This window comes from Oncorhynchus gorbuscha, linkage group LG10 (assembly GCF_021184085.1).
Source record: "Oncorhynchus gorbuscha isolate QuinsamMale2020 ecotype Even-year linkage group LG10, OgorEven_v1.0, whole genome shotgun sequence".
Taxonomy (NCBI): Eukaryota; Metazoa; Chordata; class Actinopteri; order Salmoniformes; family Salmonidae; genus Oncorhynchus; species Oncorhynchus gorbuscha.
Window position 1 is genome coordinate 92,766,192 of NC_060182.1, and position 12,050 is coordinate 92,778,241.

Below are 12,050 nucleotides of genomic sequence, written 5' to 3' on the forward strand. Positions count from 1 at the left end.
CCTATCCCTCTCTCTCCCCCTCCCTCTCTCACTCTCTCGCTCTCTCTTCTCTCTATCGTTCCGTTCCTGCTCCCAGCTGTTCCTATTCCCCTAATCATAATTTAGTCTTCCCACACCTGTTCCCGATCCTTTCCCCTGATTAGAGTCCCTATTTATTCCTTTGTGATCCGTTCCTGTGCCGTCGGTTCCTTATATTGTATTCACCATGCTGTGATTGCGTTTCGCCCTGTCCTGTCGTGTTTTTGCCGTGATTGTGTATCACCCTGTCCTGTCGTGTTTTGTGCCTTCATCAGACGCTGCGTGTGAGCAGGTGTCTCAGTCGACTACGGCCTGCGCCTACCCGAAGCGACCTGCAGTCTGTGGCCGCTTCTCCAGTTGTTTTCCCCTCTACAAATCTAGAGGATGTCAGTTATTCCGTTTTGAACATTATTAAACTCTGTTTCTGTTAAGTCGCTTTTGGGTCCTCTTTTACCTGCATGACAGAAGGAACCGACCAAGGAATGGACCCAGCGACTTCAGACGCTCGTTACACTGCCGTCGAGTTCCAAGGAGCCATGCTCGGCAGACACGAGCAGGAATTGTCTGCTGCTCGCCATGCCGTGGAGAACCTGGCCGCTCAGGTTTCCGACCTCTCTGGACAGTTCCAGAGTCTACGTCTCGTGCCACCTGTTACTCCCTGGCCTGCCGAGCCTCCAGAACCCAGGGTTAATAACCCACCTTGCTACTCCGGGCAGCCCACTGAGTGCCGCTCCTTTCTCACGCAGTGTGAGATTGTGTTCTCTCTCCAACCCCACACATACTCTAGAGAGAGAGCTCGGGTTGCTTACGTCATTTCACTCCTTACTGGCCGGGCTCGAGAATGGGGCACAGCTATCTGGGAGGCAAGGGCTGATTGCTCTAACAGATTCCAGAACTTTAAAGAGGAGATGATTCGGGTTTTTGACCGTTCAGTTTTTGGTGAGGAGGCTTCTAGGGCCCTGGCTTCCTTATGCCAAGGTGAACGGTCCATAACGGATTATTCCATTGAGTTTCGCACTCTTGCTGCCTCTAGTGAGTGGAACGAGCCGGCGCTGCTCGCTCGTTTTCTGGAGGGACTCCACGCAGCGGTTAAGGATGAGATTCTCTCCCGGGAGGTTCCTTCAGATGTGGACTCTTTGATTGCTCTCGCCATCCGCATAGAACGACGGGTAGATCTTCGTCACCGGGCTCGTGGAAGAGAGCTCGCATCAACGGTGTTTCCCTGCTCCGCATCGCAACCATCTCCCTCCTCTGGCTTTGAGACTGAGCCCATGCAGCTGGGAGGGATTCGCATCTCGAATAAGGAGAGGGAACGGAGGATCACCAACCGCCTGTGCCTCTATTGCGGAGTTGCTGGACATTTTGTTAATTCATGTCCAGTAAGAGGCCAGAGCCCATCAGTAAGCGGAGGGCTACTGGTGAGCGCTACTACTCAGTCCTCTTCATCTAGATCTTGTACTACTATGTCGGTCCATCTACGCTGGACCGGTTCGGGTGCTACATGCAGTGCCTTGATTGACTCTGGGGCTGAGGGTTGTTTCATGGACGAAGCATGGGTTCGGAAACATAACATTCCTTTCAGACCGTTAGACAAGCCTACGCCCATGTTTGCCTTAGATGGTAGTCATCTTCCCAGTATCAAATTTGAGACACTACCTTTAACTCTCACAGTATCTGGTAACCACAGTGAGACTATTTCTTTTTTGATTTTCCGTTCACCGTTTACACCTGTTGTTTTGGGTCATCCCTGGCTAGTATGTCATAATCCTTCTATTAATTGGTCTAGTAATTCTATCCTATCCTGGAACGTTTCTTGTCATGTGAAGTGTTTAATGTCTGCCATCCCTCCCGTTTCTTCTCTCCCTACTTCTCAGGAGGAACCTGGCGATTTGACAGGAGTGCCGGAGGAATATCATGATCTGCGCACGGTCTTCAGTCGGTCCCGAGCCAACTCCCTTCCTCCTCACCGGTCGTATGATTGTAGTATTGATCTCCTTCCAGGGACCACGCCTCCTCGAGGTAGACTATACTCTCTGTCGGCTCCCGAACGTAAGGCTCTCGAGGATTATTTGTCTGTGTCTCTTGACGCCGGTACCATAGTGCCTTCTTCTTCTCCGGCCGGGGCGGGGTTCTTTTTTGTTAAGAAGAAGGACGGTACTCTGCGCCCCTGCGTGGATTATCGAGGCTGAATGACATAACGGTTAAGAATCGTTATCCGCTTCCCCTTATGTCATCAGCCTTCGAGATTCTGCAGGGAGCCAGGTGCTTTACTAAGTTGGACCTTCGTAACGCTTACCATCTCGTGCGCATCAGAGAGGGGGACGAGTGGAAAACGGCGTTTAACACTCCGTTAGGGCATTTTGAGTACCGGGTTCTGCCGTTCGGTCTCGCCAATGCGCCAGCTGTTTTTCAGGCATTAGTTAATGATGTTCTGAGAGACATGCTGAACATTTTTGTTTTTGTCTATCTTGACGATATCCTGATTTTTTCTCCGTCACTCGAGATTCATGTTCAGCACGTTCGACGTGTTCTACAGCGCCTTTTAGAGAATTGTCTCTACGTAAAGGCTGAGAAGTGCTCTTTTCATGTCTCCTCCGTTACTTTTCTCGGTTCCGTTATTTCCGCTGAAGGCATTCAGATGGATTCCGCTAAGGTCCAAGCTGTCAGTGATTGGCCCGTTCCAAGGTCACGTGTCGAGTTGCAGCGCTTTTTAGGTTTCGCTAATTTCTATCGGCGTTTCATTCGTAATTTCGGTCAAGTTGCTGCCCTCTCACAGCTCTTACTTCTGTCAAGACGTGTTTTAAGTGGTCCGGTTCCGCCCAGGGAGCTTTTGATCTTCTAAAAGAACGTTTTACGTCCGCTCCTATCCTCGTTACTCCTGACGTCACTAGACAATTTATTGTCGAGGTTGACGCTTCAGAGGTAGGCGTGGGAGCCATTCTATCCCAGCGCTTCCAGTCTGACGATAAGGTTCATCCTTGCGCTTATTTTTCTCATCGCCTGTCGCCATCTGAGCGCAACTATGATGTGGGTAACCGTGAACTGCTCGCCATCCGCTTAGCCCTAGGCGAATGGCGACAGTGGTTGGAGGGGCGACCGTTCCTTTTGTCGTTTGGACAGACCATAAGAACCTTGAGTACATCCGTTCTGCCAAACGACTTAATGCCCGTCAAGCTCGTTGGGCGTTGTTTTTCGCTCGTTTCGAGTTTGTGATTTCTTACCGTCCGGGTAGCAAGAACACCAAGCCTGATGCCTTATCCCGTCTGTTTAGTTCTTCTGTGGCTTCTACTGATCTCGAGGGGATTCTTCCTTATGGGCGTGTTGTCGGGTTGACAGTCTGGGGAATTGAAAGACAGGTTAAGCAAGCACTCACGCACACTGCGTCGCCGCGCGCTTGTCCTAGTAACCTCCTTTTCGTTCCTGTTTCCACTCGTCTGGCTGTTCTTCAGTGGGCTCACTCTGCCAAGTTAGCTGGTCATCCCGGTGTTCGAGGCACTCTTGCGTCTATTCGCCAGCGCTTTTGGTGGCCGACTCAGGAGCGTGACACGCGCCGTTTCGTGGCTGCGTGTTCAGACTGCGCGCAGAAGAAGTCTGGTAATTTTTTTCTGCTTCTGCTCCTGGTCTTGCTGGGTCTCAGTCTGTTCCCTGCCATCGCATCTCTCCTGTTCTTGTCCCTGCCCTTGCTGTGTCTCAGTCTGTCCCTAGTTCTCATTTTTTTAGAGTAGTACCCTAGTTTCCCTTTTTATCGTTTTTCGTTACGGTCCTGAGGAGAGGAGTTGGGTTCTTTCTCGGGACGTGCTGGACCGTTTGATCTATGATTTCCTCCGTTGCTGCCAGTGTTCCTCCTCGAGAGCGCCAGGAGGCGCTCGGTGAGTGGGGGTACTGTCATGTTTGTCATTTATTATCATGTCTTGTCCCTGTGCTCCCCATGCTATTCGTTTCCCTCTGCTGGTCTTATTTGGTTCTTTCCCTCCTATCCCTCTCTCTCCCCCTCCCTCTCTCACTCTCTCGCTCTCTCTTCTCTCTATCGTTCCGTTCCTGCTCCCAGCTGTTCCTATTCCCCTAATCATCATTTAGTCTTCCCACACCTGTTCCCGATCCTTTCCCCTGATTAGAGTCCCTATTTATTCCTTTGTGATCCGTTCCTGTGCCGTCGGTTCCTTATATTGTATTCACCATGCTGTGATTGCGTTTCGCCCTGTCCTGTCGTGTTTTTGCCGTGATTGTGTATCACCCTGTCCTGTCGTGTTTTGTGCCTTCATCAGACGCTGCGTGTGAGCAGGTGTCTCAGTCGACTACGGCCTGCGCCTACCCGAAGCGACCTGCAGTCTGTGGCCGCTTCTCCAGTTGTTTTCCCCTCTACAAATCTAGAGGATGTCAGTTATTCCGTTTTGAACATTATTAAACTCTGTTTCTGTTAAGTCGCTTTTGGGTCCTCTTTTACCTGCACGACAAATACAGTCTATATTAGCAATACAGTCTATATTAGCAATACAGTCTATATTAGCATACAGTCTATATTAGCAATATAGTCTTTACTAACAATACAGTCTATACCAGCATCTTATCTTGTCTGCAGTCCAGGGGCTTCATTTAGGCTAAGCGTTTGTCCCGGGTACACGGTTTGAACCAGTGTTTTTATCGGTCGATCAAACAGTCAGGACAGAATAAACATTTCGAACGAATGTTAAGAGGAATACAAACTTCAAATGTTCCCCAAAAATTGTGTTATTTCTTATAATGGCTAATAATATATCTAAAAGTATTTTTAGGAGTTCATAGATTATGAAAGAACAGAGAAACACCCACCTTCTCATCTCTTGTACCACATTAGCCAAGATCGGTTGATTGATAGCATCCACCTTTCCTCCAGGCCAGAGAGACAGCAGAAAGAGAAGGACAATTCCCCTCATAGCTACACACACAGCTGAAACACACAGGAACACACTATATATACACACAGCTGAAACACACAGGAACACACTATATATACACACAGCTGAAACACACAGGAACACACTATATATACACACAGCTGAAACACACAGGAACACACTATATATACACACAGCTGAAACACACAGGAACACACTATATATACACACAGCTGAAACACACAGGAACACACTATATATACACACAGCTGAAACACACAGGAACACACTATATATACACACACAGGAACACACTATATATACACACAGCTGAAACACACAGGAACACACTATATATACACACAGCTGAAACACACAGGAACACACTATATATACACACACAGGAACACACTATATATACACACAGCTGAAACACACAGGAACACACTATATATACACACAGCTGAAACACACAGGAACACACTATATATACACACAGCTGAAACACACAGGAACACACTATATATACACACAGCTGAAACACACAGGAACACACTATATATACACACAGCTGAAACACACAGGAACACACTATATATACACACAGCTGAAACACACAGGAACACACTATATATACACACACAGGAACACACTATATATACACACAGCTGAAACACACAGGAACACACTATATATACACACAGCTGAAACACACAGGAACACACTATATATACACACAGCTGAAACACACAGGAACACACTATATATACACACACAGGAACACACTATATATACACACAGCTGAAACCCACAGGAACACACTATATACACACAGCTGAAACCGACAGGAACACACAGCTGAAACCCACAGGAACACACTATATATACACACAGCTGAAACCCACAGGAACACACTATATATACACACAGCTGAAACACACAGGAACACACTATATATACACACAGCTGAAACACACAGGAACACACTATATATACACACAGCTGAAACACACAGGAACACACTATATATACACACAGCTGAAACACACAGGAACACACTATATATACACACACAGGAACACACTATATATACACACAGCTGAAACCCACAGGAACACACTATATACACACAGCTGAAACCCACAGGAACACACTATATACACACAGCTGAAACCGACAGGAACACACAGCTGAAACCCACAGGAACACACTATATATACACACAGCTGAAACCCACAGGAACACACTATATATACACACAGCTGAAACACACAGGAACACACTATATATACACACAGCTGAAACACACAGGAACACACTATATATACACACAGCTGAAACACACAGGAACACACTATATATACACACAGCTGAAACACACAGGAACACACTATATATACACACACAGGAACACACTATATATACACACAGCTGAAACCCACAGGAACACACTATATACACACAGCTGAAACCGACAGGAACACACAGCTGAAACCCACAGGAACACACTATATATACACACAGCTGAAACCCACAGGAACACACTATATATACACACAGCTGAAACACACAGGAACACACTATATATACACAGCTGAAACACACAGGAACACACTATATATACACACAGCTGAAACACACAGGAACACACTATATATACACACAGCTGAAACACACAGGAACACACTATATATACACACACAGGAACACACTATATATACACACAGCTGAAACCCACAGGAACACACTATATACACACAGCTGAAACCCACAGGAACACACAGCTGAAACCCACAGGAACACACTATATATACACACAGCTGAAACCCACAGGAACACACTATATATACACACAGCTGAAACACACAGGAACACACTATATATACACACAGCTGAAACACACAGGAACACACTATATATACACACAGCTGAAACACACAGGAACACACTATATATACACACAGCTGAAACACACAGGAACACACTATATATACACACACAGGAACACACTATATATACACACAGCTGAAACCCACAGGAACACACTATATACACACAGCTGAAACCCACAGGAACACACAGCTGAAACCCACAGGAACACACTATATATACACACAGCTGAAACCCACAGGAACACACTATATATACACACAGCTGAAACCCACAGGAACACACTATATATGCACACAGCTGAAACCCACAGGAACACACTATATATACACACAGCTGAAACCCACAGGAACACACTATATACACACAGCTGAAACATACAGGAACACACTATATATACACACAGCTGAAACACACAGGAACACACTATATATACACACAGCTGAAACACACAGGAACACACTATATATACACACAGCTGAAACACACAGGAACACACTATATATACACACACAGGAACACACTATATATACACACAGCTGAAACCCACAGGAACACACTATATACACACAGCTGAAACCCACAGGAACACACTATATACACACAGCTGAAACCGACAGGAACACACAGCTGAAACCCACAGGAACACACTATATATACACACAGCTGAAACCCACAGGAACACACTATATATACACACAGCTGAAACACACAGGAACACACTATATATACACACAGCTGAAACACACAGGAACACACTATATATACACACAGCTGAAACACACAGGAACACACTATATATACACACAGCTGAAACACACAGGAACACACTATATATACACACACAGGAACACACTATATATACACACAGCTGAAACCCACAGGAACACACTATATACACACAGCTGAAACCGACAGGAACACACAGCTGAAACCCACAGGAACACACTATATATACACACAGCTGAAACCCACAGGAACACACTATATATACACACAGCTGAAACACACAGGAACACACTATATATACACACAGCTGAAACACAAAGGAACACACTATATATACACACAGCTGAAACACACAGGAACACACTATATATACACACAGCTGAAACACACAGGAACACACTATATATACACACACAGGAACACACTATATATACACACAGCTGAAACCCACAGGAACACACTATATACACACAGCTGAAACCCACAGGAACACACAGCTGAAACCCACAGGAACACACTATATATACACACAGCTGAAACCCACAGGAACACACTATATATACACACAGCTGAAACACACAGGAACACACTATATATACACACAGCTGAAACACACAGGAACACACTATATATACACACAGCTGAAACACACAGGAACACACTATATATACACACAGCTGAAACACACAGGAACACACTATATATACACACACAGGAACACACTATATATACACACAGCTGAAACCCACAGGAACACACTATATACACACAGCTGAAACCCACAGGAACACACAGCTGAAACCCACAGGAACACACTATATATACACACAGCTGAAACCCACAGGAACACACTATATATACACACAGCTGAAACCCACAGGAACACACTATATACACACAGCTGAAACATACAGGAACACACTATATATACACACAGCTGAAACACACAGGAACACACTATATATACACACAGCTGAAACACACAGGAACACACTATATATACACACAGCTGAAACACACAGGAACACACTATATATACACACACAGGAACACACTATATATACACACAGCTGAAACCCACAGGAACACACTATATACACACAGCTGAAACCCACAGGAACACACAGCTGAAACCCACAGGAACACACTATATATACACACAGCTGAAACCCACAGGAACACACTATATATACACACAGCTGAAACCCACAGGAACACACTATATATACACACAGCTGAAACCCACAGGAACACACTATATATACACACAGCTGAAACCCACAGGAACACACTATATATACACACAGCTGAAACCCACAGGAACACACTATATATACACACAGCTGAAACCCACAGGAACACACTATATATACACACAGCTGAAACACACAGGAACACACTATATATACACACAGCTGAAACACACAGGAACACACTATATATACACACAGCTGAAACACACAGGAACACACTATATATACACACACAGGAACACACTATATATACACACAGCTGAAACCCACAGGAACACACTATATACACACAGCTGAAACCCACAGGAACACACAGCTGAAACCCACAGGAACACACTATATATACACACAGCTGAAACCCACAGGAACACACTATATACACACAGCTGAAACATACAGGAACACACTATATATACACACAGCTGAAACCCACAGGAACACACTATATATACACACAGCTGAAACCCACAGGAACACACTATATACACACAGCTGAAACATACAGGAACACACTATATATACACACAGCTGAAACCCACAGGAACACACTATATACACACAGCTGAAACCCACAGGAACACACTATATACACACAGCTGAAACACACAGGAACACACTATATATACACACAGCTGAAACACACAGGAACACACTATATACACACAGCTGAAACCCACAGGAACACACTATATACACACAGCTGAAACCCACAGGAACACACAGCTGAAACCCACAGGAACACACTATATACACACAGCTGAAACACACAGGAACACACTATATATACACACAGCTGAAACACACAGGAACACACTATATACACACAGCTGAAACCCACAGGAACACACTATATATACACACAGCTGAAACACACAGGAACACACTATATATACACACAGCTGAAACACACAGGAACACACAGGAACACACTATATATATACACACAGCTGAAACCCACAGGAACACACTATTTATATATATATATAATACACAATGAGTGGACAAAAAAATATGAACACTTTCATAATAGTCAATCAGTGTAGATGAAGGGGAGGAGACAGGTTAAAGAAGGATTTATAAGCCTTGATAGATGGATTGTGTCTGTGTTCCATTCAGAGGGTGAAAGGGGCAGGACAAATTATTTACCCCTTTGAACGGGGTATGGTTATAGGTGCCAGGCGCACGGTTTGTGTCAAGAACTGCAACGCTGCTGGGTTTTTCACGCTCAAAAGTTTCCTGTGTGTATCAAGAATGGTCCACCACCCAAAGGACATCCAGCCAACTTGACACAACTGTGGGAAGCATTGGAGTCAACATGGGCCAGCATCCCTGTGGAACGCTTTCGACACCTTGTAGAGTCCATGACCTGACGAACTGAGGCTGTTCTGAGAGAAACGTGGGTAACTCAGTATTAAGAAGTTCTTAATGTTTTGTATACTTTGTGTTTACTTATTCTGTTCAAGGAGCTCATGGAGGGTTACAAAGCTCCTATTTATATAAAATCAACCATGTTGATAAGCAGTAAAGATAACATTAAATATTAGTCAAGTAGAATACACTTACAGAGATTGTGGATGGCTGGTTATTGTCCTGTAGATTGTGGATGGCTGGCTGATGTCCTCTAGATTGTAGATGGCTGGCTGATGTCCTCTAGATTGTAGATGGCTGGCTGATGTCCTCTAGATTGTAGATGGCTGGCTGATGTCCTCTAGATTGTAGATGGCTGACTGATGTCCTCTAGATTGTAGATGGCTGACTGATGTCCTCTATCCAAGACAAAACAGATGAAGGTTACCTGAAGTTATGGAAAACATACTTAGACATGTTCTTTATTAAAAACAGCAGAACAACAGTTATCACATTTAGTTCAGAGAGAAGGTGCTAATTCACCCATGTACCTGTTGAAGGGTTGTAGCTGTGTCCATGTGAGCAGCGCTTTATAGGGGATTTATGTGTTAATATTTATCCAGAGAAGGGAGGGCAGAGGGAGGGACAGAGGCTGCTGGCAGCATTACCATATTTATCCAGGGAGGGCAGAGGGAGAGACAGGTGATGCAATAGCTTTACTGGAAATAAACAGGTATTATTGACCCTGGTTCGATTCCAAGCTGTAAATAAAATAAAATAAAATCAAATTTTATTTGTCACATACACATGGTTAGCAGATGTTAATGCGAGTGTAGCGAAATGCTTGTGCTTCTAGTTCCGACAATGCAGTGATAACCAACAAGTAATCTAACTAACAATTCCAAAACTACTGTCTTATACACAGTGTAAGGGGATAAAGAATATGTACATAAGGATATATGAATGAGTGATGGTACAGGGCAGCATACAGTAGATGGTATCGAGTACAGTATATACATATGAGATGAGTATATAGACAAAGTAAACAAAGTGGCATAGTTAAAGTGGCTAGTGATACATGTATTACATAGGATGCAGTCGATGATATAGAGTACAGTATATACGTATGCATATGAGATGAATAATGTAGGGTAAGTAACTTTATATAAGGTAGCATTGTTTAAAGTGGCTATATGATACATTTACATAATTTCCCATCAATTCCCATTATTAAAGTGGCTGGAGTTGGGTCAGTCAATGTCAGTGTGTTGGCAGCAGCCACTCAATGTTAGTGGTGGCTGTTTAACAGTCTGATGGCCTTGAGATAGAAGCTGTTTTTCAGTCTCTCGGTCCCAGCTTTGATGCACCTGTACTGACCTCGCCTTCTGGATGATAGCGGGGTGAACAGGCAGTGGTTCGGGTGGTTGATGTCCTTGATGATCTTTATGGCCTTCCTGTAACATCGGGTGGTGTAGGTGTCCTGGAGGGCAGGTAGTTTGCCCCCGGTGATGCGTTGTGCAGACCTCACTACCCTCTGGAGAGCCTTACGGTTGAGGGCGGAGCAGTTGCCGTACCAGGCGGTGATACAGCCCGCCAGGATGCTCTCGATTGTGCATCTGTAGGAGTTTGTGAGTGCTTTTGGTGACAAGCCAAATTTCTTCATGAGATGAGTGTGTAAACAAAGTGGCATAGTTAAAGTGGCTAGTGATACATGTATTACATAAGGATGCAGTAGATGATATAGAGTACAGTATATACATATGAGATGAGTATGTAAACAAAGTGGCATAGTTAAAGTGGCTAGTGATACATGTATTACTTAAAGAGCATTCTCTCAAACAGCTTCACCTGGAATGCTTTTCCAACAGCCTTGAAGGAGGTGCAGTTAAACAGTTAAACACACCACAATAAACCCGTGTCACACCCTGGCCTGACCAAA

At 44.6% G+C, this 12,050-nt stretch overlaps 1 long non-coding RNA gene across 2 annotated transcripts; it reads right to left on the reverse strand.

Moving 5' to 3' along the window:
• Window positions 1-10,379: 10,379 nt before the first annotated feature.
• On the reverse strand, window positions 10,380-10,836 carry LOC124045359. Of its 2 annotated transcripts, none has more exons than XR_006840841.1 (2): window positions 10,663-10,836; window positions 10,380-10,559 (listed from the first exon to the last, which is right to left on the reverse strand). It is a non-coding gene; the product is annotated as an uncharacterized LOC124045359 (long non-coding RNA). The 2 variants fall into 2 exon arrangements; XR_006840842.1 differs by having other exon boundaries at window positions 10,655-10,667.
• Between the last annotated feature and the right edge of the window lie 1,214 nt (window positions 10,837-12,050).